Source organism: Scylla paramamosain, chromosome 12, assembly GCF_035594125.1.
Source record: "Scylla paramamosain isolate STU-SP2022 chromosome 12, ASM3559412v1, whole genome shotgun sequence".
NCBI classification, from domain to species: Eukaryota; Metazoa; Arthropoda; class Malacostraca; order Decapoda; family Portunidae; genus Scylla; species Scylla paramamosain.
Genome location: NC_087162.1, coordinates 3,887,501 through 3,914,981, shown reverse-complemented (window position 1 = coordinate 3,914,981; position 27,481 = coordinate 3,887,501). Strand labels below are relative to the sequence as shown.

Genomic DNA, 27,481 nt, shown 5'->3' with positions numbered 1-27,481 from the left:
CTCTCTCTCTCTCTCTCTCTCTCTCTCTCTCTCTCTCTCTCTCTCTCTCTCTCTCTCTCTCTCACCTTGCCTCATCATCTTTTCATGTATTAATTAGACGAGGCTCTTAGTCAATTCCTCTCAAGCTAAAGAAGTTATCAGAACCGACGAGACTACCTCCCGGATGCTCCCGCCCCTGAGACCGTCATGAGTATTAGGCTGAAACATTTCTGGCTGCACCTCCACTCCTTTCAAAAGACCCTAGTTGAAGTTAGACGTGTTTTGAAGTCTGTTCTTGTGGTTCTAGTGACAGATTAACACGATTTCTTCATTATGAACAGGAGAAATTCTTGAAAACTCAGCTAATCATCTCTGTGGCCTTTGAAATAGTCGTGGTGAGAAAGCGAAGGGTTTCAGAATACGAGGATTGCAGTCACGGATCATGATAGGTATTGATCAGCTCCAAGTAAGCCAGAAATAAGGTCATGCATCCATAGCTCCCCGTGTTTCACCCACTTACCCGCCTCCGAATGCCTCGCGTGGATATCTGCTAATGAATCAACGTGGGGAAATTGATCGTGAGTCGTGATTTGGGAGAAAAAATCGGAAAAAAACGATCACGAGAGAGGAGGGTTAAAAAAAAAGATAGATGATGCAACATATAAAACAAAACTCTCTCTCTTTCTCTCTCTCTCTCTCTCTCTCTCTCTCTCTCTCTCTCTCTCTCTCTCTCTCTCTCTCTCTCTCTCTCTCTCTCTCTCTCTCTCTCTCAGCATCATCATTGCCGCCATCCTCATATTAGCAATTCTGTTTTCCATAAGCATTTTTCTTTATCTTTTTCCTCCCAAATTCTGCTTCTTCGTTTTCTTCAATGCTTTACAAATTTCCAAAGACGAGCATTGCAGCAAAACGTGAATGCAGACCGCCAGATATTTCTTCACTCTTTACCTGACAAATTATTTAATCTCTTCTCTTGTTCGTATTCGCCAAGTCACTATATAATAAGACCACTCCCCCCCCAACTCCACCTTGACCTAACCCACCCACCTTCCACCTCAATCCACTCCTCCTCTTCCTCCTCATTTTTTTTTCCTCCTCCTTTCCACTTCGTCACCCATCTCCTTCTCTTTTCACCTCCTCCTCTTCCTCCTTTTCATTCTCATCCTCATCCTTCCTTCACATCCTCCTCATCCTCCTCCTTTGCATCCTCCTCCTCCTCTTCCTTCTTATTTTTTCAACTAGTCATTTCTTTTCTTCCACTTACTTTCACTCTATTCTTCTTCTTCTTCTTCTTCTTCTTTTCTCCTCCTCCTCCTCCTTCTTCTCCTCCTCCTCCTCCTCCTCCTCCTCCTCTTCCTCCTCCTCCTTCTTCTCTTCCTTCTCCTCCTCCTCTTTGTCCTTGATCAAGGTCATGCCCCGTATTTCTGCCTCTCTGAAGGATGAGAAGATGCACGAAAGAACACAAATGATGAACAAATAGCAGCAGACCCCCTGACCCTTATGAGGCATTTGGTGGGAACTCATTTAATCTTAAGTAAAAAAATAAATAAATAGATAAGCGTGAAATAGAAAATAGGATAGATTGTGCATGGAAAATAGGAGAGGAGAGGGAAAGAGTTGATGGGAAGAAGACGGGATGGATAGTTAGAGGGATGGGAAGGAGGAATAAGGGGAAAGGAAGAGATAAGGAAGATAATGAGGAAGCTAAAGAGACGAGAAGCGAAGAGAGAGAGGAAGGGAAACACAACGGAAACAGGATAACAAGGAAAGAGAGCTCGACTAAAATTGAGATAAAAGTTAATAAGTAGATTTCGTTGCCTATCGCTACTGCTACTAACACGATCACCAGCGTAACCACCATCACCACCACAATTACCACTCTGCTATCACTTCGAGAGAGGAGCAAAACAACGCTAAGTGGCGAGGGAATTAGGTTAATAAGAGGGAAAAACCTGTTATGCAATGCTCAGGATGGCAAAGTGTGGGAGCTGTAGAGTAGTGGAGATAATAAAAGGAGATAAGGACGTGTGAATGCTAGGAGGCTGCGTGGAGGAAAGGGAGCAGTGTGGAAAAAGAGAGAAGGAAAACACAAGAGAATAACTGATGAAAGTAAAAAGCTTTCTTAATTTGTGTAACCTTTGATTCTCTTTCGCTTAAAAATATGCTGACTAACATTTGATGAACAGATAAACTTATATACATAAACGAAAAAATACACGAATCGTAAGTAAAATAGTGTCATACACAAAAAAAGTTGACATTTATCCAGTAAAACCGACTTAAACAGGATACGTACTTAGTTCACGACCTCAGCTAACATTATAAGACAGCGAACTGTTGAGCAAAAATGGCGCGGCAAGTAAGTGAATGAGTCTGGCGGAGATGCAAAGGTAAGGCGAGGGAGGCGGCGCAGGCACCTCAATGAGACACGCCAAGGCCACTCACTACATACCCTCAAGCGAAAATTAGAAAAAACAGTACCGCACAAATTCCAGCAAAAGAAAAAATCGTGGTAACATAACAGCAAATGTGATATCCAGTTTGGTTAGTGATAAAGAAAAGAGTAAGGGATTTTAAGACTAAACTACTTGCGCTAGAAGAAAAAAAAAGATCGTAATGAGATAATGACGTACGTAGTAAAGGTATCTAGAAAAAGCCGTGGAAACATAACAGCAAATGTGATGATAAGCGAACAAGAGATTTTGACTCTAAACTGTGCCGCTGTAAAAAAAAAAAAAAAAAAAAAAAAAAAAAAAAGTAATAAGAATTAATCGAGTACGCAGTGAAAAACAACGAACTACGAGATTCAGAAATTTACTCCTACAAACGAAAACAAAAACTAAAAAAAAAAAAAAAGCTTCACATCAACTATTCCTTCAAACAAATGAATGAAACACGCTCCAAGCAGGAAAACAAAAAAAACAAAATTTCCAGGACAAAACATTTTAAGGCACCTAACCAACTCAACGCGCGAAATTTAAAAACCTTTGCTCCACCCCAACCATTCATCTTACGTGGTAAAAGTACTACTAACATGGCGGCTTTTTGTGAAGAAGAGCTAGAGCCAGGCACGCACATAGCAGACAGATGCCCTTGAGATGCACTGAAGGAGCCGCCAGGAGCCTTCCATCTGGCGTCTCTATTAATGACCAACACGTCTCACGCATCGCTGACGAGTGAATCTTCCACACAGACAACAAGCCAAAAGCAGCGTGAGGTCTGTGGGGGAGAAGATAAACAAAAACAATGAACAAAAAGGTGGTAAATGAAAAGGGAAAGTACAAACATCTGGGAAAGAAATATGAAGAAGAGGAGGAGGTGGAAAAGAATGTGAAGAAAGAGGAAAGGATGGACATGATGGGAAAGAGATGAAGAAGAGAAGGTGATGAATGAAAAGGGGAAATACAGACATCTGGGAAAGAAATATGAAAAAGAGGAGGTGGGAGAAAATGTGAAGAAAGAAGAAAAAAAGGGAAAGAAGAGAAAAGAAAGTTGAAGAAGAGCAGGTAATGGATGAAATGGGGAATAATGAGCATCTAGGAAAGAAAAATTTGGAGTGAAAAGGAGGAGGAGGAGGAGAAGAAGTAGAAGGAGAAGGAGAAGAAAAAGAAGAAGGAGGAATCGGAGGAGGTGATGAAAGAGGAAAGCATATACGTATTGGAAAGGAATGAGGAAGACGAGAGAGAGAAATAATGAATGAATGGGGGAGGACAAACACACGGGGGAAGAAAGAGGAAGAAGGGCAGGAGATGATGGGCAGGATGGAGAGCGAGGGAAGCATCAGTTGTTCTTTAATAGGACAGAAGGTGGATAAGAAGTGGAATCAAAGACGAATACACATCCTATCACACAAAAAAGGGCCACTCAAGTCTCCAAGGATAGACAAGGGGAGAAAAAGAAGTGAATTAAAGGAAGTTTGCCTTGACTATTTTTGTGAGCTCCCACTAGGCCTCCCCCCAACATCTCTCTCTCTCTCTCTCTCTCTCTCTCTCTCTCTCTCTCTCTCTCTCTCTCTCTCTCTCTCTCTCTCTCTCTCTCTCTCTCTCTCTCTAATGGAAGCAAATGAACAAATATGAATCAAAGTGCGACCTTGTGGGACTTCAGTGTCTCAGGGAAGAATAAGAAGAAAAAGAAGAAGTAAAAGAAGAAAAAGAAAAGAAGAAGAAGTATAATCTACACCAAAATTGCATAAGACTCTCGAAATTCAGGCATTCAGGAACTGTTTCCCCACCTGATGACAAATGATGAACTGCAGAAGGAAAATTAATAATAGTCATGATCCTGGTGATGACTTTAATAGTAGCAGTAGTAGTAGTAGTAGTAGTAGTAGTAGCAGTATAGTAGTAGTGGTAATAGTGATGCTGAGGGTAACACCGTGCTAACAGTGACGTAAATGATGACAGCACAGGCACTGAAAACAATAATGAACGTAACAGCAACAGTAACAGAAACGGTGATGAAACAGACAATGAAGGCAGTAATAATGTCAAAAAACGTGGTGATAGTGACAGAAACAGCGATAGTAACGATGGCCACAGTACCTCCTTTCGATCACTGGCTGGCCTTGGGAATCTGAGTGAGTGTGGAGGTTTGGTGACCCGAGAACCTGGTGGCCTGAGTGCACGGGGTCAGCTGCGGCGGGTGAAGGAGCGGCAAGGTAGTGAGTGGTTCCCAGACGACGCCCCTCACACCAGACGAAGGGAGAGGAGAGAGAGGAGGGAGAGAGAGGGGAGAGAAGGAGAGAGGGAGAGTGACGAGGCCATATAGAGAGGAGGAAAAGGAAGGTGAGAGATAAAGGCACAGGAAAGGAGAGAAAGGGAAGGGAGAGAGGGAGGAAGTGAGGTCGATAAGAGGCTAATGAAGGCGAAAGAAAATGGAGAGTAACGAAGATGGAGGAGAGGTAGATGGGCTAGTGAAAGGGGAGAACAGGAGGGAGTGATAAAGGGAGAGGGAGAGATAAAAGAGCGAGAGAAAAATAAGAAATGGAAAAAAATGATCGGAAGGGGGGGAGATACAGGTCTGTGGGAGTGAGGGAGAATAAGAGAGGGAAGGGAGGGAAGGAAGAGAGGAGGGAGGGGAGAAAGGTAATAGGTAGGGAAGGACGGAGGAAGGAGGCAGAAGTGAATTGACTATCATGCATGACTAAACTCTTGCGATAACTGTAATTAATGATCGCTTCTTACCTCAGCCATTAACGTTATGTACGGCAATCAATCACCGCTGATCTTTACGTTGTTAGGTTTCATCAAGTTAATTAACGAACGTAATATTCTCGCCTCAAAATAAATGTAAAAGTTTCTGTGTAAACATAATGGTAACCAGGTGATGACGTGACGTGTGTGTGTGTGTGTGTGTGTGTGTGTGTGTGTGTGTGTGTGTGTGTGTGTGTGTGTGTGTAAGTATGCCTTGAACAATATCCATAGTTTCTTTCCAATACACACACACACACACACACACACACACAGGAGGCTTAAGCAGTTCGATTAGGCAGCACAAGACTTAGGTAAGAGAATCAGTCCACCAGACACACCTTCACCTCTACCTGTTTGCCTTCATCGCTTAAAGTAACCGCCGACCACTAGCAACACTAACAATAATAATAATAATAATAATAATAATAATAATAATAATAATAATAATAATAATAATAATAATAATAATAATAACGAGCACAGTACAGTAACAGCCATAACACAAGAATCACTGACAAAATCCCAAGTCAGTCAATGGGTAGATGACGTCACGAAGGAAATATGCGTGACGTAACTACTCACATGACGTCACAGGTGGCCTAGGTGACATGCAGTGAGCGACTCAAGGTAAGCCTGTCCAATCTCCTCCACCTGCCTGCCTGCTAGCCCCCTCACGGCCGGCGAAGGGCGAGCAAACGCTTCTACTCTTCTGACATTTTGATGTGTTCCTTACAAATAGAGCAGGCGAGGCAGAGCAAAATGGGGCAAGACGAGGCGGGGCACTGAGGCTGGGCGAGGTGTTGAGGTGGTGCTGGGCTTCTTGTGAGGGGAGAAGGGTGGAGAGAAGTGAGCTTTTGAGGTGAAGGTGAGGGGCGTGGAGGGGCAGAGAGGGCTGGAGAGGAGCTGAAAGAGGAAAAAGGGATGAAGAGTGGTGCAATAATACAGTGATGGTAGCCGGTGCAGACTGCTGGACGGGGCATGGTGGAGTGGAGTGAACAGGACTGGGCGAGGGAGGCACTGAATGGGGCGGGGTGGGGACAAGAGCATAGTGAGGCAGGAGACACGGGGGATATAATTAAGAAAACTGGTGTAGGTGCTCGCCTTGACACCCACGGCAGCCAAAAACATTACGCATTCCTCCCACATTTTTTCCCGTTAGAATGACTTTCATGTGGTATGATCTTTAAGCCTTGAATTCATTGCACTTCTTCTAAAAGCCACAACAACAATGCACGCCAGTCCCTCCTACCTTTGTTATGCTTCAGGTATTATTACATTACCACCACCACCACACCACCACCACCACCACCACCTCCATTACCAACAACAACGCTGCGTGAAGAGAATTTGGAATGCATATAACAAGGTGTTCAGTCACTGCAAGCAACACTAAATATCCCAGGTTCATTTTCCACCACATTCCTTTACCATGCGCGCTGCCTTCTGGTCTGGGGCGAGAAAACGAAGCTCCATTAGTGACGTGACATTAGGAGTAAACTATTAGCATGAAAGAAGAGACGTCAGGAGCAGGAGGAGGAGGAGGAGGAGGAGGAGGCGTTAGGGTATTAGCGTCCTTGGTTGCCAGGACGACGCGGCGTCAACACGGGTGCCGCTTGCAGTCCGCCACGCCACACTTGCTACTATAACGGGAACAATAATGAGCAGCGGGACAACCACTCGAGTACTGGCGGCGCAACTCTTCACTTTGTTACCCGCCGCCAGGAGCAGACACGCCGGGTTATCAAACACTTGTCCTCCCTCCCATCCTCTAAATCTATAAAGAAGAACCGCCCCTAATTAATAAGAGTGTGTTGGGTGGTAATGTTTTTCTTTTAGTACGTCAAGATGCTTCAAGAAATGTGTAGTTTGATAACAGGAGCCAACACAGTACATCTCTCTCTCTCTCTCTCTCTCTCTCTCTCTCTCTCTCTCTCTCTCTCTCTCTCTCTCTCTCTCTCTCTCTCTCTCTCTCTCTCTCTCTCAACAGTCCACCATAAAGCCTCACTCGTAAAGTGCAGTGCTACTAGTTTCTTAAGCGCACAATGACTATTCACAGCGCAGCCTTCATTCGCCGCCTCGTTGCCTTAAATGTTCAGAAGCCAGACCTCGTTGCAGTGGTGGCAATTAGCATTAAGGCGCTCATGTTTAGGAGCCGCCCAGGAATGCGGAGGTCAAGTCTCTATTTAAATTCAGGATCGATCGTGTATTACGCCGGCCCAGCACAGCACAGCCCCTCATGCTTGCCTTAATCCTCTCCCCCACACATCCCCACACATCCTTTCGGTCTTAACATGCCTTTCCAGCTCACTAGATAACGCTATTCCAGGTGGTTAAGTTAGCTTTGGTTTTGGTTGTGAGAAGTCATGTCAGATCAGGTAAAGTAAGATTAGGTAAGGTAGAGTACGGTGTATTATGGTAAGATAAGCAAAATTAAGAGATTAAGTTCAGATAAGGTGAAGTAAGGTAAACTGAGGTAGATGGGATGAGGTTTGGTTTGTTTTTGTTTAGATTAGATAAGGTTAAGTAAGGTGAGATAAGGTGAAGTTAATTATGTTATTTAGATTAGGTAAGTTAAAGTAAGGTAAGGTGAATCGAGGTTAAGTTAGCTTAGTAAAGGTTAGGTAAGGTAGGGCATAATTATCAGGCTAACTGTAACTTGCCACTCGCTGAAATTGTTTAATGCGCATTTCTCTAGTTGTTTATATAGGACGACCTTCGAATGTAATATTTTTTTACAAGTGTTATTACAAGTAAAAGTTCCGTGAAGGCTCTTGGCGCGTCGTGGTCGTGGTGGTGGTGGTGGTGGTGGTGGTGATGGTGGTGAGATCAGCTTAACACATTAACCTTAAGAGAACACGTTACAAAAGCACCGATAAAAGAGTGGTACATTTCCTAACACGTCACCTTTCCCCCTTACACACAAAGCTTCACATTATGTTCTTCAGTCCTCACCCTTCTTTGAGCTATTCCTCACCTACACCTGTCAACCTTAACATACCTGCAATTATGACCTTTCACACCTGTTCTACCTCCGACCTTCATACTCCTCTTCCATTTCAATTCCCTGCTACGCCTGTCCTTCAGATCTGTCAGCCATACCACACCTGCCTTCATGACCCTCCACATCTGCTGTACCTTCAGTATTCAACCTCCTGTGTCTTATTCCCCACTCACACCTGTCCCACCAAACCTCACACACCTGTCTTGATTGCGTGCCTGTCATTTCTCACGTGGAATTCTCACCTGCCTTTCCCCCTCACACACCTCATGCAGCTGTCTTGCCCGCTCACGCCTCTCCTTCCCCCGCGCCTCTTGACCCTTCCCTTGTGGTGTAACGAGGCGGGGAATGAGAGGGTGGAAGAGGAGGGAGACAGGGAGAAGAGGCCAGACGTCATAAATTTGCCATAACTGTGAAATAGATGAAGACAAAACACTATAACATAACAAGACACACACACAGACAGACACACATATGCGTGGCAGGCTAGACTAGTACGTGCAATGAGTCATGAGCGAAAAATGGAACATAAACAAAGACAAGTAGAAAAGAAAAATTGCAATGATTAAAGAAACGTATATTTTTCTTCCTCTCCCTAAACCTCTTTCTCCTCTTGGTAATCTCTTAATGTACCGAGTCACAGAAATAGCTGAAAATATGAGCAGCTGACTATGAAGATTTTTTGAATATAATACATACATTCATCTCAAGCTCTTAATCACATGAACACTGCCAGACGTACAAGACTTGAACTTAATACCGCAATCATGTAGGAAAAGGTTACTCGGTACATGCAGAAATATGACTCAAAAATAAGCACGAAACTATACATACACGTAACTTACTTTATGGTACCTCGTAGTGGATTTCATATTTACGTTATGAAAAAAAAAAAAAAAAATAAGGAAGATGTTTTCATGTGTAAGGTGTACGGTATCTGCTGCTGTGTGTGTGTGTGTGTGTGTGTGTGTGTGTGAGGTGCGGCACAGCTTTCACTGGGCAGAATGTTTAACCTTTTTAGCAACATTCTTCTAAGCTTGTGTGTAGCGCCAGCTCGCCTGAACTTTCTACGAAGGCTATGTGTGTGTGTGTGTGTACTCTCTCTCTCTCTCTCTCTCTCTCTCTCTCTCTCTCTCTCTCTCTCTCTCTCTCTCTCTCTCTCTCTCTCTCTCTCTCTCTCAAAACTCCTAATAGCATGTACCCTGAAAAGATCATTATCTAAACAATACACAAAAGCAATTAGTCAACACAAGAATAGACTTTGGAGAAAAACACGAAACACCGTAGCATAACTCACATGTCATTGCCAAAACACAACAGGAATGGAAAAAAAAAAAAGAAGAGAAAAACGAGACATTCCAGTGAGGATTAAAGCAATACCATTTATCTCTTAAATCATCGTCACCACCCCTTGTCCTTTCCTTCCTTTCTCCCTTCCTTTGTCCTTTCTTTATTCCCTGCATTCTGTCTTCATTCATTCTCTCATTCCTACAGTCACTTCTTCATTTCCTTCTTTCCATTTTCTTTACTTTCGTTATTTCTTCCCTGCGTCAATCATTCTCTAAGTTCCCTCGTTCATTACCTCTACTAACTCCCTCACTCCATAATTTCCTCTCTTTCCTCCCACGCACAAGGGCGAAGCAGGAACAAGCATGATGAGGAGAACACCACACGACCTTTCCCTAACATAACCATGACGCCTCTTTTACTTTTTACGCCCTTTAAACGTTTTCCAGGAACAACTCTGTGGTCTTAAACGACACCACCCACCTGGTAAATTAGTCTCACCTGCCCGCCTTCCCCCTCCGCACTCCTCTCCTCTCCCCTCGCTCAGCTCAACACGCGTTCCTCAACCAGGTGTTAAAGTATAATGCAAAATAAGCGAGAGCGCAATTTCATGATGAAGTGTGCATCGTATATTTTCCCAGAAGGCGTTAATGGAAGCTTTAAACTGCAATGTCATGAGGTACAAACGCGCTGGTGGTGGACACAGACAGAGATGACAGTCAGGTAAGATGTGGTATTAGTGGATAACAAGCATTCCAATGTATAAAAAAATAACACAAATGACGAGAGAGGCACGGATGGATGAGCAGAACAGAGATGTGGCATATATGTGTTAGGACAGGATGACACATTAACTGAGATATTAATGCAAAAATATGGAAAAAAAAAACAAGGACGATGAGTTATATTTATGGAAAAAAATGATATGGCTTTCCCAGAAAAGGAAGAACACGTGAGGCATTAATGAATAAAAAAATAAAAATAACCCGGGAGACAATGAAGCAGAGAGAATGTGTTGTGGGGGCAGAGATAATGATACACGTGACACAGATAGGAAAGATAGAGGGTTATATATATAGAATTAGTACATTAAGAATTAGACAGGAGTACGAAGAAACAGCCAGATACGATATGGAGGAGGTGTGGCGTTGTTAGATAAGACAGGGACGTGACAAACGTGAGGAGCGTGATGACAGATGAAGACGAGATAATGACACTGCTCTGATACATGTAAGAAAATAATGATAAGTAAATGATAAGGAATATGATAGTGATATGAAAGATGCAAGACAGGTGAAAATAGGTATGCCACGAGTACAGCAATATATGATACGTAACACACTGTACTGGCAACAATACAGGTGAGCTTCAGTCATTCACTTGTGTCGCCTCAATTTCCTAGAGCAAGTGGTAAAAAAAACTGTTGTCGAAAGAGACGTGGATCGTAAAACAAAATGAAATGCACGCTACGGTACTTCGCTCTCTTTCTGGTTCGGCTTCCTGTTACTCATCAGGAGGACCGATACTGCCACTGAGAGAGAGAGAGAGAGAGAGAGAGAGAGAGAGAGAGAGAGAGAGAGAGAGAGAGAGAGAGAGAGAGAGGGGGGGGGAGAAAGTAAGCAATCCCAGAGATAGCAGCAAAATTCATGCAGGGATTAAGACTAGAAATATGAGAGCAAGGGGAGAGAAAGATAAAGTAAAATAAGAAAGCGGTAAATAAGAATGTCCCCCTAAACTATATCGCAAAATAGCCTCTGCTGCTGCTACCTTATAGAGATTTATTCACCTGGATGTGCTTAATTCTGTTTATTCATACAGTCGATTCACACTTGATTCATGACCACGCTTCTGTTTATTTCTGTTTCCTTCTTTCTTTCTTTCTTCTTTTCTTTCTTTCTCTTTGTTTATCTATACAGTCTGTTCACACGAGTCAGGGCCATATTTTGAAGCGCTTCTGCTCTGCACACCAACAATATTCAAAAGACTCTAGTTGAACTTAAACGGAATTTTATTTTTTTTTTATGGATCTAGTGATAGATTAACAAGATTTCTACATTATTATCAGGTGAAACAGTCTTGATAACCCGGTTAATCATCTCTGTGGCCTCTGAAAACAGTCCTGGTGAGAGAGCAAAGCGTTTCAGAATACGAGCCCTAATACAACATTTATTTATTTCTATTTATTATTTTTTCCCCTTACTCTGTTTCTTCATACAGTTGATTCATACTTGACTCATTACCACACTCGCACATCTCCTCATCGGGATAACGGGCGTCATTACCACTAGCCACATACGAGCTGGACAAAAAACACGCACCAAAAAAGCTGTTGTCAAAAAAGCTGTTGTGTTGGGCGTCGGGTAGCTAAAGCAGGGGAGAGAGAGAGAGAGAGAGAGAGAGAGAGAGAGAGAGAGAGAGAGAGAGAGAGAGAGAGAGAGAGAGAGAGAGAGAGAGAATGTCGGGGGGTGGGGGGGCATGCGTTTCTCCACATTACCACCCGGAACCTTGTTAGTGACTCAGGCTCATTGGTGACTCAGGCTCCCGCACCGTCTGTGAGTCCCGTTCGTTACCCGGAGGTGATGGATGAACCCTGTTGATGATGAAACAGTGTGTAGCCACCAAGCCTGCTGAGGACATCGTTACCATCATTATATACACCATCACGATATTCACCACCATTATATTCAGCCAAGCCTCTTCAGGACATTACCATAGTTAAATTCAGTCTCTATGATTCTACTGCGGTATAAAGATCTCCTCCCAAACTGTTCCATTTCTAAATAGTGCAGTCAGACAGTTAGCAGTGTAATCAAACAGCATGGGGTAGCTATACATATCCTGTGCTATTTGCTATCATTTGTAATCATTTGCTATCTTTACCGGCTATCCGTCTATTCAAGGGCATCCCAGTAAAACATCGTATCTCGCCTTTCAGTCTAGTTCCTTGACAACACGTGATTATAAAAAGTACTAGCGCTAGCTTTTGCTACAGTTTGCATGTAACTTATCGGCTGCTCGTCTATTCGAGGCCACCGCAGCGAAACATATTCCATCTCCCCATGCAATTGTGATGACACGTGGTTATCAAGAATACCAAGCGTGTATTTTTCCTCCTAAACGTCCCTCTCTCTCTCTCCCTCTCGTTACGCTGCCAGCAAGAGACCAACAAACCAACGCACCCCACAAGGCCACGTAATTTCGCGTTGGGTAATGAACGTTAATCTGCGGTGCGTTCCAGTAAGGACCGGGACCACGGCGGTTGTCCAACGGAGACCCGAGTGGCTACGGCGGTGGTCCTGTCTCCCTCATCACTCTGCTCGCCACGGTCTGTAGAATTGCTGGGGTCGAGGATGTAGGGGAGATGAAAGCCACAGTATAGCCATCACAATATAAAGTACCAGAATAATTCACGTATAATGGGTCTACGTACCGAGGGAGAAAGCGAGACGTGTGCTACCCCTGAACCAAGCGCATATCATTTCATGGTTTGGTCAGCTTATGTAAATTTGTGATGAAAGCCACAGTACACTAGTCACGGTAAAAAGAGCAGACATAATTTAGTGTGTGAGGAGAGATAATTTAGAGTGTATAATGAATGTACGTCAGTAGGGAGAAAGCGAGACATGGACGTCCGTACCCCTGAACTCAATAGCAGGTTATATCATGTTTTTTTTTTTTTTTTGTCATCTCGTGTAAAAATAAAACTGTGATGATAATTTTTGCATACGAAGTATTCAATCAACCCTTTGGCGGCTATGGTTTCTCTTCAAGCTAGAAAGTGTTTTTTTTTTTCTTTTTTTTTTTTTTTGCCGTCTTGTGTAAAACTCGGAAGATAATTTTATAATTTTTACATTTAAGCTATGTAACCAACTCCTTGATCGATATGGTTTCCCTTCAAGCTGTAAAAAAAAAAAAAAAAAGAAAGTCTCTTGAAAGTCTAGGGAATATTTCGAAAAACACTAGTGATATATATAAGTAACCGAATAATTTAAAAATCTGTCGCCTAAAGCTTTAGTTTTGCAGTGACAGTGAAGTATAGGGTTACTCAAATAAATGCCGCACTGTCATCAGCACCTACTAAAGAGTTAAAGGTGACACAAACATACCTACCACTACACTGTTAATAAAGCAACGCAAGACCTCGAGAGGATCAGGACACCGTGACTTTTTTCCACGCTTCTGTACGATGTGATGCTCATTATGATAGGCCTCGGTGAACAGGAATTTCGAAAACCTGTAATCACCAATCAAGGTCAGTCCGAGAGAAAGAAAGAAAGGACACCACCAGTCAGTCGTGAAACCACAACAAACAACCATAAAAAAAAAAAAAAAGTGAAAAAACAGCCATCATCATCGTCATCAACCAATAAGATTCCACTGCAGGACAAAGACTTTCCCTAACCTTCTCTTTTAATCTCTGGTTGGCTGTCCTTCCATTCCAGGCCATCCCAGCAATACTTCTTATCTTAGCTCTCCATCTAGATGTCTGCCTGGCCATAAAACACAATAAAAAGCAATAAAAACACACCAGTAACAGCACATGTAAGGGAAAGTGAACCAGCCAACACACCAACACACCTGGATGACAAATGACACATCTCACCTGCATCCCACGTCACTTAAGACACACTGCACACAGCACGACCTTGCTTACTTGGAAAAAAAAAATAAATAAAACACAACCTTTTCACTTTCCAAAGCAACCGGTGGCACAAGTTAATTAATGAACCGGTGGATATAATACTGTAACAGGTGCCATCTATTGGTCTTAGTGCCCTAAAAAGTTTATTCTTGGTTCGTGCTAACGGGTTATGTATCTCTCATATTCTTGTCTTGCTTTGCTGCTTTTTTTGTTTTATTGTTTTATTACAGTAATTGTTTTATGATATTTTGTCGCTGCACATATCTCACGTACGTAGTCTAAGTAATTTTTTCATTGTCATGAAAGGGTTTTATTTGAGTTCATAACAGGCCACAATCAATAAAATATCTATTCTTCAATCTATCTATGTATCTACTGATCTATCTATTTGTCTCTATTCTATTTATCTATCCATCCATCTATCAATCAATCTATCTATCTATGTATCTATTTACCTAATCCACAAACGTACATGTATACACGAAACACACCATGCACATTAACTAAAACACACTCTCACTTACGTCTTGATCTACATACAAGAGCGTGTGTGTGAGCACCAAACAACTCACCACAAAGCAACATGAAGCCCTAACCTTTAACTCATCCACGCCCACCCTCATCACGTCTCATCAGTACCAGCGGCCACTGCATCATTGTCCATTTGAGTGCCGAGGGCCATAAAAAACACAGCCCTCAGTCAAGTCACCCGGCCTGGCCAAACAACCGTCCCCGCCAGGAGTGTTGTCAGGTTTGATCTTGCATTGCCTGCAGGATGACGGAGAAAGTTGCGAGGTGGCAGCAGGTGGAAGAAGAAGAAGAAGAAGAGGGCAAGTGAAAGGGTATATGCTGGACGGCGAAGAAGAAGGCATGAGGCGAATAGAAATGAGGGAGCCTTGCATTTCCTTTCTCTCATTTCATTAGTTTCCTTTTCCTTTCGTTTCTTTCTTTTTTTTCTTGTTTTTTTACTTTCTACATAGCTTCTGATTGGATGCGCTACGAAAGGGGGATGACCACGCGTTTTGTTACTGTAGCTTTTAGTCAGTAAGTTATTTAGTTAGTTAGCGATGTAAAGGCAGAAATGAAACAATTCGAGAAATATTAAAAAATCAGGTATATGACTGACAAAGTTATATACGCATTGCATTTCTAAGAGAGAGAGAGAGAGAGAGAGAGAGAGAGAGAGAGAGAGAGAGAGAGAGAGAGAGAGAGAGAGAGAGAGAGAGATGGTTGCAGATCATCAAATAATAACAGTAATGGAGGAGGAGGAACAAGACGAGGAGGAGGAGGAAGGGAAAGGGGGCAGGGAGAAGAGCGGGGAATGGAATCTAGAATGAGACTTAATACCTTTCCTGCACCAAAAGCTGAAACTCGAGCAAGACGCTGACCTCGGAAAGCACGCTCCTCTCCCCTCAGGCTGGAATGGGGTCAAGTGTGGCCCGGCTAGGTACTGCCAAGGTCACGAGAGAGAGAGAGAGAGAGAGAGAGAGAGAGAGAGAGAGAGAGAGAGAGAGAGAGAGAGAGAGAGAGAGAGAGAGAGAGAGAGAGAGAGAGAGAGAGAGAGAGAGAGAGAGACGTTCCTGATTCCTTGTTCCATTCTTACTTTATTTTTCCTTCTCCACATTACGCCACCTGTCCTTTCCAGCTTTCCACCTCCTCTTATAACCACGTAATCTTCATAATCATCATCATCAGCCCCTATTATTACACAGCATACTACCTAATTTTCACCTCTCATTACCTCACATTCACCTGCATACCTTCCAGCACTTACGTCTAACCCTTTGGCATCTTTACAAAATGCTCATATCCTTTTCACTGCCTCTCTCATCTACTTTATCATCATTTTATTACCTTTAATCTATTTCTTTACTCCTTTATTGTGAAACAGTACCTCATTGTTCTCCTCTTCTCTCCTTGTCCTCTCTCCTCTTTCTCCTCGTTCTCCTCCTTTTCCTTCTTGTCGAACCTAATCTTCCTCCTCGTCCACCTCTCCTTCCTCCCCGTTCTCCTCGTTTTCCTGCTTGTCCAGCTTCTCTTTCTCTTCGTTCTCTTCCTCTCCCTCCTCGTCCTCTTTCTTTTAGTCCACCTCCTCTTCCTACTCGTCCAACCTAGTCTTCCTCTTCCTCCCCCTTATACCCTTCGAAGCACCTCCACCAACGAGCTATTGATGAAAGAACGTTGCATGACATGTCGATTTTGCCTAAACGCTGGCCACGCACCGCACGCAACGAAAGGTCGAGTGGTTTGATGAGGACACGAAAGGGCGCGGCCTGGTCTGAAGAGAGTTGGACGTGGTAAAGAAGGAGTTACGTTTTCTTTGTCATCACGAGAAGGAAGAGGAGGGTTATTAAGTGGGTAAGTGAATATTGAAGCGACAGGAAAAGGGGTAAACGAAAGTAGTGGCAACAGAAGGGATAAAAAAAAAAAGGTGAATGAGGGGGAGAGAATAAGAGGATGCGTTGGAAAAGGATTAAGACAGTATGAAGAAGACGAATGAGGAGATAAATGAGGAGATAAAATGAGAATATAAAAGCAACAGGAGAAGGGGTAAAAAAAAAATGAAAAACGAGGGGAAATAAAAGAAAGCGTTAGAAAAAAAGTATGAAGAAGACGAGGCAGGAGATAAATGAGCAGATAAATGACAATGACAACACCAGATCCTCTTACAAAGATGCTTAGGTAAATATATCATCACCACCATCCTTCACTAATCGATAAATTCCCTTCTCATTCATCAACAATCAGTAAGACAACCATTGCAAGAGCGCGGTTATGGAGCGGTGCAATTTCAGGCGCGCGTGCTTGGCGGGTCGGTGAGACGAGTGAAGCAGCTGTAAGGGGGACTCAAGGGCGGTGTGAGTCTTAGCTGCCTTGTTTGTTGTGTGAAGGATGGAACGTAACATTGTCAGCGTAATAACTACCCGTCTACCACACGATGCCTCTTGTGTCTTGCTTCAATGGTCAAAGAGATTAATTGAAAGGTTTCTTGGTGAGCGGTCGGGTGTATGATGACTGGGGCGGAGGAACACAGATGGACTGGATGATAAGGTGGCTGAAGGCTGGAGGGCTGGAGGGCTGTCTAGCTGCATGACTGGCCTGGCAGACTGGACAGGTTGTCAAGTGAACGGTGACTGTCTGGATAGATTTGTGATTGGTTGGCTGGTTAAGTTGCTTGTTGGTTTGTTTGCTGGCTGACTGACTGGCTGGCTGATTGGTTAGGAGGCTGGCTGATTGGTTGGGAGGCTGGCTGGCTGGCTAGTTGGCTGACTGGCTGGGTGAATGGTTAGCTGGCAGACTGGTTGGCTGGCTGACTGATTGGCTGATTGTCAGGGAGGTTGTTTGGCTTGCTAACTGGCTGGCTGGCTGGCTGAGTTTTTTTTTTTTTTTTATGTAGGAGGGGCACCAGCCAAGAGCAACAAAATTTATAAGAATGAAAAGGCCCACTGAAATGCCAGTCCCCAAACAGAGTCAAGAGCGGTCATCAAAAATTAAAGGAATAGTGTCTTGAAACCTCCTTCTTGAAAGAGTTCAAGTCACAGGAAGGAGGAAATATAGAAGCATGCAGGGATCTCCAGGTCTGAGTGACTAGTGAACTGGCTGGCTGGCTTGTTGTGTGGCCGGTCAAGTATTGCTGGTTGTCTTTTTGTATAGCTGGCTAGTTGTTTGGTTGAGTGTCTTGCTTGTTGGGTGGCTGGCCGGTTTGTTGTGTGAATAGTCAAGTATCTGATTGTCTTGCTTGTTGGCTGGATGGATAGTTTATTGACAGGCTTACTGGGCGGCTGTCTAGATAGCTGACTGCTTGGGTGGTTATTTGATTTCTTTACTAACGGGGTGCTTGGTTGAGAAGCTGATTGGCTTGCTTAGTACTTGTTGGCTGGCTGGTTGGCTGATTGCCTGTGTTGTTGGCTTGCTTCTCAATTGTGTGGTTGTCCGGCTGGCTGGCTGAGTGGCGTGCATTGTCCAGGGCTAAACCTGTCCATGCAGCGGTGGTCGACCTCTGCGTGTTCCTACCGAAGGTGAACGTTCCATAATAGTCGCGGCATGAGTTCACCCCACACGGACTTCCCCCAGCGGGACACACTTGGCTGCAGGCTGGCTCTCCGTTCAATTATTATTCGGGAAGTGGAGAGTCTATCCGAGAAGAATGCCGTGAGGAGAAATATCAGCTGCAATACAAGTTGGGAGTCTCTTATTAGTGTCTCGCAAACCTTTCCTCGTGTATACTTTCATGAACGTTTTCGAGATTTCAATAAAGTTTTCCTGAAGGTTCAATGTTCCGTTTGGTGCAAAGACTTATAATGGACAAACCTTATTTTGATATCTGGTGTGTGAATTTTGTATTTCTGGAATTTTGTTTCATTAACAAACTAATGAACTGTCTCCTGATTCCTCCTGCCTCCTGAGCTGCGAGAATCCGGTTCAGTGAGCTGGTTTTATTCAGCAGTGTTGCGCATGTAGAGGTTACAACACTTCAGCAGCACTTTTTTTCAGTACTATGCGTTCTCTCCCACCCTGAGTTTACTTTCTGTCTTGGCAGCGGTTCAAATATTTCGGTGTCTACTTTTTTCAGAGCCACATCTATAGTTGTATCTCCTAATGTGATCGAAATAGTTCATATTTCTAAGGTATAATGGCATCAACATTAAGAAGGGAGAACACACAATGAAGTTAATGGTAGCGTTAGTTTTCTTACTGTAAGCACTTCTGTTAATGTGATTAATATGATCCACGTAATTTTAAGAATCTTGACACCTTCATAAGAGAATGTGACATTTTAACGAAAGAGAGAAAACACAAGAGAATTTATGGCCGGAGTTTCCAGTAGTGGTACTCATTAAATATAGTGTTACATGTTCTCGCTCTTGAGGGTGAACCGAGGGCGAGGCTGCGGTTTGCCTATAAACTCATGTAAATTACTTCTTCTCCCCTCAGGTAAGACGTGCGTGAGGTCTCTGCCACAGCTGCGCGCCTCGGGGAATCTTGAAAGACGGTCTTCCCTGTGGCGGGCGTGAACAGTCGCCCTTGACACCTATCTGAAGGCGTGGCGGTGGTGAGAGGGACTGGTGGTGGTCATCTAAACTGACACTTCACTTCCCCATTACAGCTTACTCCACACACTAAACCCTCGCTCTCTGGGTCATGTTTCTTTGTCGTTTTCATTACCTTCACAAACGGGGACAAGAGAATATACTAGTGTCAGCTAAATAGATGTTGAAAATTTCCTCCTATCATGATAGAACCCGTATATTCCACGTTCCTGCCATGATAATTATTTTCATAAAACATTCCATCTCCCACAAAATTCCCCCTCTAAATATTTTCTTTAAAGCAACTTGAGGAAAAAACCATTCAGTATAAACTTTTCATAGCGGAGACTTCATGAATGAATTAACGTGGATAGATTTTAAAGAGAGAGAGAAAAAAAAGAAGAAAGAAAAAAGATAACTGTTTTCACTGCTAATTAACAAAACCAATGACACAAACACACACACACTTTTCTAAGGCCACGCAGTCATGTTTTCACGGACAAAGACGCGCAGTTTCTAACCAACAACATGGGCAATGAGCACCTGTTTGCTGACCAACACTGGCCTCTGAGGTCTGACGGCGGGTGCTGACCGAGTAACAGCGGCTGCCGAGGGAGAAAGGGAAGGGACGGGAAGGGAAGGGAAGGGAAGGGAAGGGAGGGGAAGGGAAGGGGAGGGAGGGGGGAGGAATGGTCACCGCCAAGGCTGTCCTCAAAAAAATGGAAAATGGTTGGTTGGTGCGGTGGGTGTAGCGGTTAATGGTTCTATAATGTTGGCAACGCTTCGGTTGTTCTTTCTCGTAATGATATTGTGAAATCTCTTACGATATACTTAAGTAGGTGACATTCTGATTTTTTTTTTCCAATGCGGCTGTTGCTTGTTGCTTGTAATGCACTGAAGTGTTAGAGAGCAAGATTTATACTGCAATGAAAGATTTAATGCACAAACAGCGCATGGTATTATTATTATTATTATTATTATCATCATCATCATCATCATCATCATCATCTGAATTACTACTATTTTCACTATTGATATTATCATTATCTTAATTCACTATTACTTCATTACTATTATAAATATTACTATAATGATCACCCCATGCACTATTGACAGATATATTGTTCTATTGTCTTTCTGAAGCTAATGTTCCTTCCTTTGACATTGACGTCCGTTGCAGCCACCTACGAAAGTCAATGAGTTTAAGAGACCCTCGGCTGTACTTGAGCAAGCGGACTTCGGGACTAATTTGCGAGTGTGAAGCGTGCAGGCCGTGAGAGTCTATGCGTTGAGATATTGTTTAGGGGTCTATGCTTTGAGATGTGAAGAGGGCAAGTGTGTTGTGTAGTGTGGGGACTATATTATGAAAGGAGCTATATCAAGTTGTGTAAGGTTATGCTTTGTGATATTTGGGGCAATGGTGTGCTATGCTGTAGGGGGCAGTGTTGTGTTGTGACGAAAGAAGCTGGGATGTTATGTTGTGTTGTGCTGTGTGTTGCCTTCTAAGGAGACTAATATTGCTGTGTTGCATGGGAAACTGTAATCTGTAGTGCACTTTGCTGTGTTGCATAGTGTAGGACCCTGTGTGCTGACAGTGTGCTGTGATGTGCTTCATAGTGTCAGGTGTGTTGTGTTGTGTGTGTGTTGTGTCATATGGTGGTGGGCGTGGCTGTGTAGTGCAGAAGAAAAGCAATGTAATATTACCTGTGGGCGTGTAGCGAGTGGGTGTGCTGGGTGTTGGGTGTTGGGAGGTCAGTAACACACGCAGGCTGTGGTTTGTGGCGAGATGAGTGTGGTCGATTGTGGAGGAGAAATGGAAAAGGCGGAAACAGTTACAAAGAACTGCATTCTCGAACGTTTTGGTGTCTTATCGCGATGACTTTTAGCAGGTTTTCGTGGAAGTTATTGTTTTCAAGGGTGTTTGGTGAGTCTGGTGATAGCCAAACAAGGAATCTTCATCTTTGGAGGAAAAGCAAAGAAAAAATACTGGTTCATCTTACCTGCGGTCTTTGGAAACAGTTCTTACGAGAGCCCAAAGTGTTTCAAAATACGGTCTAAACGATAATGATGTTTACACTTCATCACCACTGTTACTGCCACCACCAATCATCACCATTCTTCATGTCATTAGTAATCATTAGAATTTCACACTTCCATTAGCACTAACTATAACAACAACAGCAGAGGCAACATCATCACCAGCATCATCATCAGCAACAAGAAAGCGAAGCAGGATGGAGGAATCTAGCAACAACCTGATGCATTCCAAGGCTTTCTCTTTCCTTCATCACAACAACACATCCCTCCCCAGCTGACCCTCTCCCTTTCCCTTTACCCTTCACGCTCCCCCTCAGCCTTCTTCCTCCTGCAGGTACGTCCCCTTCCTTCTTTTCCCTTCACCCATACCTCTTACGTTTCTCCCCATATTTCTTCCTGCCCCAGCCACGTCTCCTTCCTTCATTTCTCTTCCCCTTTTACTCCTTAACCTACATCTTCCTCCCCATCCTTCTTTCTCCTTTTTCCTTCACCCATATCCCTCCACGTTGCTTCCCCATATTCCTATCTACGTTTCCTTTCTCCTATTCCTTTCTCCTTAACCTTTAACCTACAGTACGTCTTCCTTCCTATTCTTCTTCCTCCATTTCCTTTTCCCATATTTTTGTTCTCCTTCCATTTCGTTTTTTTTTTTTTATTTATGCTTTCGTTTCTCCTTTTTCCTTTACTTCATATCCATTAGTTTTCTCATTTATCTGCATCATTCTTTCTCAGTCACTTTCTTTTCCTTTCTCCATCTTCGTAAGCTTCCATGAATTTCTCGTTAATGAGGCTCAAGGATTTTCGTTTCTCATATTTTTCTTTCCGTAATTAGTCCTTTCTCTTTTTCTTTTTTTTTCACATATTTCAAGTTTATCGTTTTTTTCTTGACGAGCCTTTTTTTTTTGTCATATTTTTGGATGTCAGTTGTGTTCCTTTCTCTTCCACATAATCCAAGTGTCTCTTCTCTCCTTTTACTCTCTGCGTCTACTGAGCTGCGCAGGAATGTTTCCCCAGAGCGAGTGTTCTTGCATAACATTCCGTATAGTAGTAGTTTCCGGCCCACACAAACTTGCCTAAAGAAAAGAATTACTCCGATTTTTTTTTTTCTTTTGGTGTCAAGGACTTTTCCTGCGCATAGCCATTAATTCACTGGTATTCGTGTTATCAGCACAACCCCATTATTCCTTTATATATTGCAGTTCCAGAATACATAAATATCTTGCGCTATTTTTATGAAGCTAAATTCCTTGCATGTTCCTCTTTTTTATTATATTCTCGTTATTGGAAACTTATATTAATTTGGGATCAGTAGACTGTTCCCTCTTCTCTTACCAGGATTGCAAAGAATGTGTGCTTCTCATACCAACACGATCTTCCGATATTTATGTGACTGGTTCTGCCAATTTACGTACCCTGCTAATCTTTCTTTAAGTTGTTATGGTTGCTTTTATATAAAGTGCTGTTCATCTTCACGCTTGACAGGTTGTATATTTTCATTTATTTCTGTCTATCTCTATCTGCCTAACTGCTTATTTATCTTCCCGTATATCTCTTGTGCTTATCTCTAAATTACTTGTTTGTTTACCAGTGTGTTTATCTTTATGTCTGCCCATTGCCTCTGTCTATAAACTGTCTTTCTGTACAGCTGCCTGATTCCCTGTATGATTATCTCTTTTCTGCACCTGTCTCTAAGCTGTCTTTCTATCCATCTACCTGTCTGCCTGTTTGTCTTTCAACTTATTTCACTGTATATCTGCCTATTCATCTTCCTGTCTTATTTGCCTAGACCCCCTTGTAACTTTCACTGTTTACCTGTCTGTTTGCATGCCTACCTGGTTACCTGTCACTCCGTCTTGTTTGTTCACCCACTTGTACGCTTTCCTTCCTGTCTCTTCTCATACTCCTACTTCAAAGGGAAATCAGTCCACCTCCATTCACTAGTGGCAAGGGGAACAATTACTTTCTCTTCTCCCTGCGGCATCAGTGGCGGGACGATTACTAGGGGAACCTTACTGTCGCTTCAGGAACCTGTCACTACTCTACTTGAAGTGGACGAGTGAAAGGAAGGAAAGGAGAAGGTTGTTCGAAGGTTGTTGGAAGAAAAGGTTTAAGAGAATGTTAAGTGTGGCTTAGAACACTGCGTTAATTTGAGGAATGGGAGAAATGTGTGAGAGTTTAGGTGGAGAGAGAGAGAGAGAGAGAGAGAGAGAGAGAGAGAGAGAGAGAGAGAGAGAGAGAGAGAGAGAGAGAGAGAGAGAGAGAGAGAGAGAGAGAGATGTTTGCTACATGACATGACCTAACCTCTCAATAGACTCGCATACTTTCACTCTTATTTAATCTCTCTCTCTCTCTCTCTCTCTCTCTCTCTCTCTCTCTCTCTCTCTCTCTCTCTCTCTCTCTCTCTCTCTCTCTCTCTCTCTCTCATTTCGCTTTCATCCTCAGCAGAAGTCTTGGCTATTGTAAGAAGGTGAAAGTGGGAAGTGGCGCGGCCTCCTCCTCTTCCTTCTCCTCCTCCTCCTTCTCCTCCTTCTCCTTCTCCTCTTCCTCCTCTTCCTCCTCCTCCTCTTCCTCTCCTGTGTCTACTTTTTCGATGCTTGACTGTTTCTCTCAGTCTTCCTAACTCACACTTTTTTTACTGCATATTCCTCCAAGCCCACGAAGAAAGAAGTGGCCAAGCAACATCACCTGTCATATCAACAAGGACTTTCTATATGCAAGGCGACCTGTGGTGGCCTCAGAGGAGAGAAGAATATTAAGGCAGTAGATTATATTATGAGTTTGATTGTTATTTTTATTATTATTATTTTTTTTTTAGTAGTATTAGATCTTTTCCATGGGGTTGTATAGGAGAATAATTGGATTTTTATTTTTTTGTGTGTATGTTTGTGTTTGGTTTACTGTCTTATTTTATCTACTGCTTTTCCTTCTATCTTCCTATCCTTCCATTTTTTTCCTCCCTTTCTCCTCCTCCTCCTCCTCCTCCTCCTCCTCCTCCTCCTCCTTATACGCAGTGTTAAACTCCAATACACGTTTCAGTCTAGTTCCACATCTGTGTCTAGCTATGAAAGTATCAAAAACGTGCCGTACATGTGTGTAGATCTGCCACACACACACACACACACACACACAGAAAAAAACACACATAAAACACCAGGAAAAAAATGTTTGATATCACTAGCGCCACTAAAATTCGTGGAAAGATTTACGTACGTCACATTTGATATTTTTTTAAGGTTGAAGGGAGAGAAAAAAAGTAAGTGAAAGTGTAGCTACCTGAATCAGTATATGGGTGAAGAATGGAGAGAGTTTGGGAAAGGGAGGCGTCAAAAGGGCGTTTCAACATGAGGGTGTCCACTGAAAGATGCTAATGAGCGAAACAGGTGAAATGCACACACACACACACACACACACACACACACACACACACACACACACATTCTCTCTCTCTCTCTCTCTCTCTCTCTCTCTCTCTCTCTCTCTCTCTCTCTCTCTCTCTCTCTCTCTCCTCTAAAAAAAATAAGCCAAGCCTTCTCATAAGTTTTCTTCTTCTTCTTCTTCTTCTTCTTCTTCTTCTTCTTCTTCTTCTTCTTCTTCTTCTTTTTCCTCACCCTATTCTTCTTCCTCCTCCTCCTCCTCTTCTTTTTTTTCTTCTTCTTTTTCTTCTTTCTTCTTCTTGACCGCGATGTTGAGGCGCCTTAACCTAAATCAGTCAATCAATTAATCATCTTCTTACTTTTCTTTCACCTTTTGTTCTTCTTCTTTATCTTTTTTTCTTCCTCCTCTTCTTTTTCTTCTTTTTCTTTTCTTCCACATCTTCCTCCTCCTCCTCCTCCTCCTTCTTCTCCTCCTCCTCCTCCTCCTCCTCCTCCTCCTCCTCCTCCTCCTCCTCCTCATCATCATCATCATCATCATCATCATCATCATCATCATCATTCCATGTCCTTTAATCTAAAAAAAAAAAAAGAGAAAAAAAACTAAGAGAAAACATCACTAAGGACACTGCTGGGGCTCAGTGATATAAGTACGTAGTGTCCGTGTCCTTAGTGTGATGATATTTTCCTGGTGCAAATTACCCAGGAAGTTCAAGAGGAAACAAGAGGCAAGGCACGTAAGACACACCCTATGCCTATAAGAGTCACATGCCGCCTTGAAAATCAGCCTCGAGAAGCGTGATAGAGTGATCCGTGGTGGTGGTAGTGGTGGTGGTGGTGGTGGTGGTGGTGGAGGTGGTAGTTTGTTGTTGTTGTTGTTGTTGTTGTTGTTGTTGTTGTTGTTGTTGTTGTTACTCTTCTTCTTGTTCTTGTTCTACTTTTCTTCTTTTCTTTTTTACTTTTCTTTAATAATGATAGTAATAATAATAATAATAATGATAATAATAATAATAATAATGATAATAATAATAATAATAATAATAATAATAATAATAACTATTATTATTATTTTTTACTTCTTTATTATTTTCTTCTTGATTTTGTTCTTGATCTTACGTAGAGAGAGAGAGAGAGAGAGAGAGAGAGAGAGAGAGAGAGAGAGAGAGAGAGAGAGAGAGAGAGAGAGAACAACAACATCACGTGACAGGCTTCAGTGGGATGACCTTATGCAGACGATGATAAGTCAACTCGAGGTGAGAAGGAGAGAACCACAGGGAAGGGAAACAAAACCAGAACGAGTGGGAGGAGGGAGGGGGAAGAGGGGAAGGAAAGGAGAGAGGGAGGGAACAGAGGAATGAGGAAAGAGGGAGAAATGAGGGTGACAATTGAAGAGGAGGACGCGTTGTCATTTATTGTGCAATGATTTTTCCTTCTTTCCTCGCCTTCCTATTTCCTGGTCAGCCTCAGGTTCACGTTACTTGAAGACACATTCCGCGGAAAACCTTGCTGAGTTGAAAATTGCAGCACTTCACAGAAACACGTCAGGGTGATTGTTCTTCGTGGACTGAGAGCGGAAGGGGAAGTTTCTTGATAATCTGACTCTTATTACCTCTGTGTTTCTCATCCGTCTGCTTAAACTGACCAAGTGTTAGAATGAGAGAGAAAATAATGTGATAGAATGCAAGGATAAGCTGCAGGTGTTAAGTATACAGAGGCAGCGGTATCAATTTCCTTATACCTTGAAAGAGTTACCTGTACACACTCAATTAAGCAAAGACAATCAAATCAATCTCTTTAGTCGTTGAAATAATTAGCTGTATTGTTTAAAGTATACTTCCTTAAACCTTAATTGCTATCTGTTGCGTTTAAAGTAGATATAAACGACAAAAACAATATCTTTCAAGCTTACAAGGGTTACCTGTACTATTTGAAGTGTACAAGGAGAATCAAATCCACTTCATCACAATTGTAACGCGTAATCTACCATAATTATGAGACAACCTCAGTGACGTGTTATTACTGTTAGTTATCATAAAAATCCATGAACACTTCTCTTGTGGAGTGAGAGCAGGAGGGAACGTTTCCTTAATCCTTATAATTGTAACATGCCATCTAACATAATTATGAGACAGGCTCAGCGACGTGCTATTACTGTTTGTCATAATAAAAACCAATGAACACTTCCCTTCCATCTCACAATTAAAGTAAGATATAATTGTACTTTTTTTTTGTTCTAAATACCACGAATCTTTTTATCAAATCTTTTTTTACACCTTTCTATTTTGGTCTGGTAGTTTTATTACGTTTGTTTCCTGCACACGGATCTCAGGCCAGGTGGAAACAGGTATTTGACAGTTCTTAATTAGCATCATACATTGGCTTGAACAGGTAGACGTATATGCCGTCCTTACAGGCTTGATTATGACGTACAGGTGTGTGTGTGTGTGTGTGTGTGTGTGTGTGTGTGTGTGTGTATGTGTGTGTGTGACATGCCTAACAATTCTTCATACTGTCGCCAAGTACAAATTTACATCAACATATGGCAGAAGAATCGACATATGAAGAAGGAAGGGTGGAGGAGAGAAAACTATATAAGGAAGGGAAAGAGAGAGAAAGAAGAACAAGAATAAATGGAGATAAAAAAGATGAAAAATGCAAGAGAGGTTCATAAATAGAGCAAGCGAGAGGATGAAGAGACAAGTGAGAAGGAAAGGAGAGAGAATAAGTAAGAGAGCACGAGAGGAGAGAGAAATGGAGAGCAGCAGCATGAGGTGGAGGAGGAGGAGGAGGAGGAGGAGGAGAAGGAGGAAAGTTCTTACACATAAAACTTTCCCTTTCTACCTGGTGTACAAGTCCAGCCAGGTATGTACTTTCTCCATGTGCGGGGGGAGGGAGAGATGGAGGGCGGGAGGGGGGAAGGAAGGAGGGAGGGAGTGGGTGGGGGA

General features: G+C 42.7%; 1 long non-coding RNA gene across 2 annotated transcripts in view; it reads right to left on the bottom strand.

Moving 5' to 3' along the window:
• Positions 1-1,572: 1,572 nt before the first annotated feature.
• Positions 1,573-27,481, bottom strand: part of LOC135105542 (uncharacterized) — a 122,261-nt gene continuing 96,352 nt past the window's right edge. Inside the window, exon 4 of one of the 2 annotated variants that reach the window (XR_010270892.1) lies at positions 1,573-3,198. This is a non-coding gene — a long non-coding RNA (uncharacterized LOC135105542). Of the gene's footprint in view, positions 3,199-7,173; positions 8,580-27,481 lie in introns of those variants that run through there. The other variant, XR_010270893.1, reaches the window with a different exon arrangement.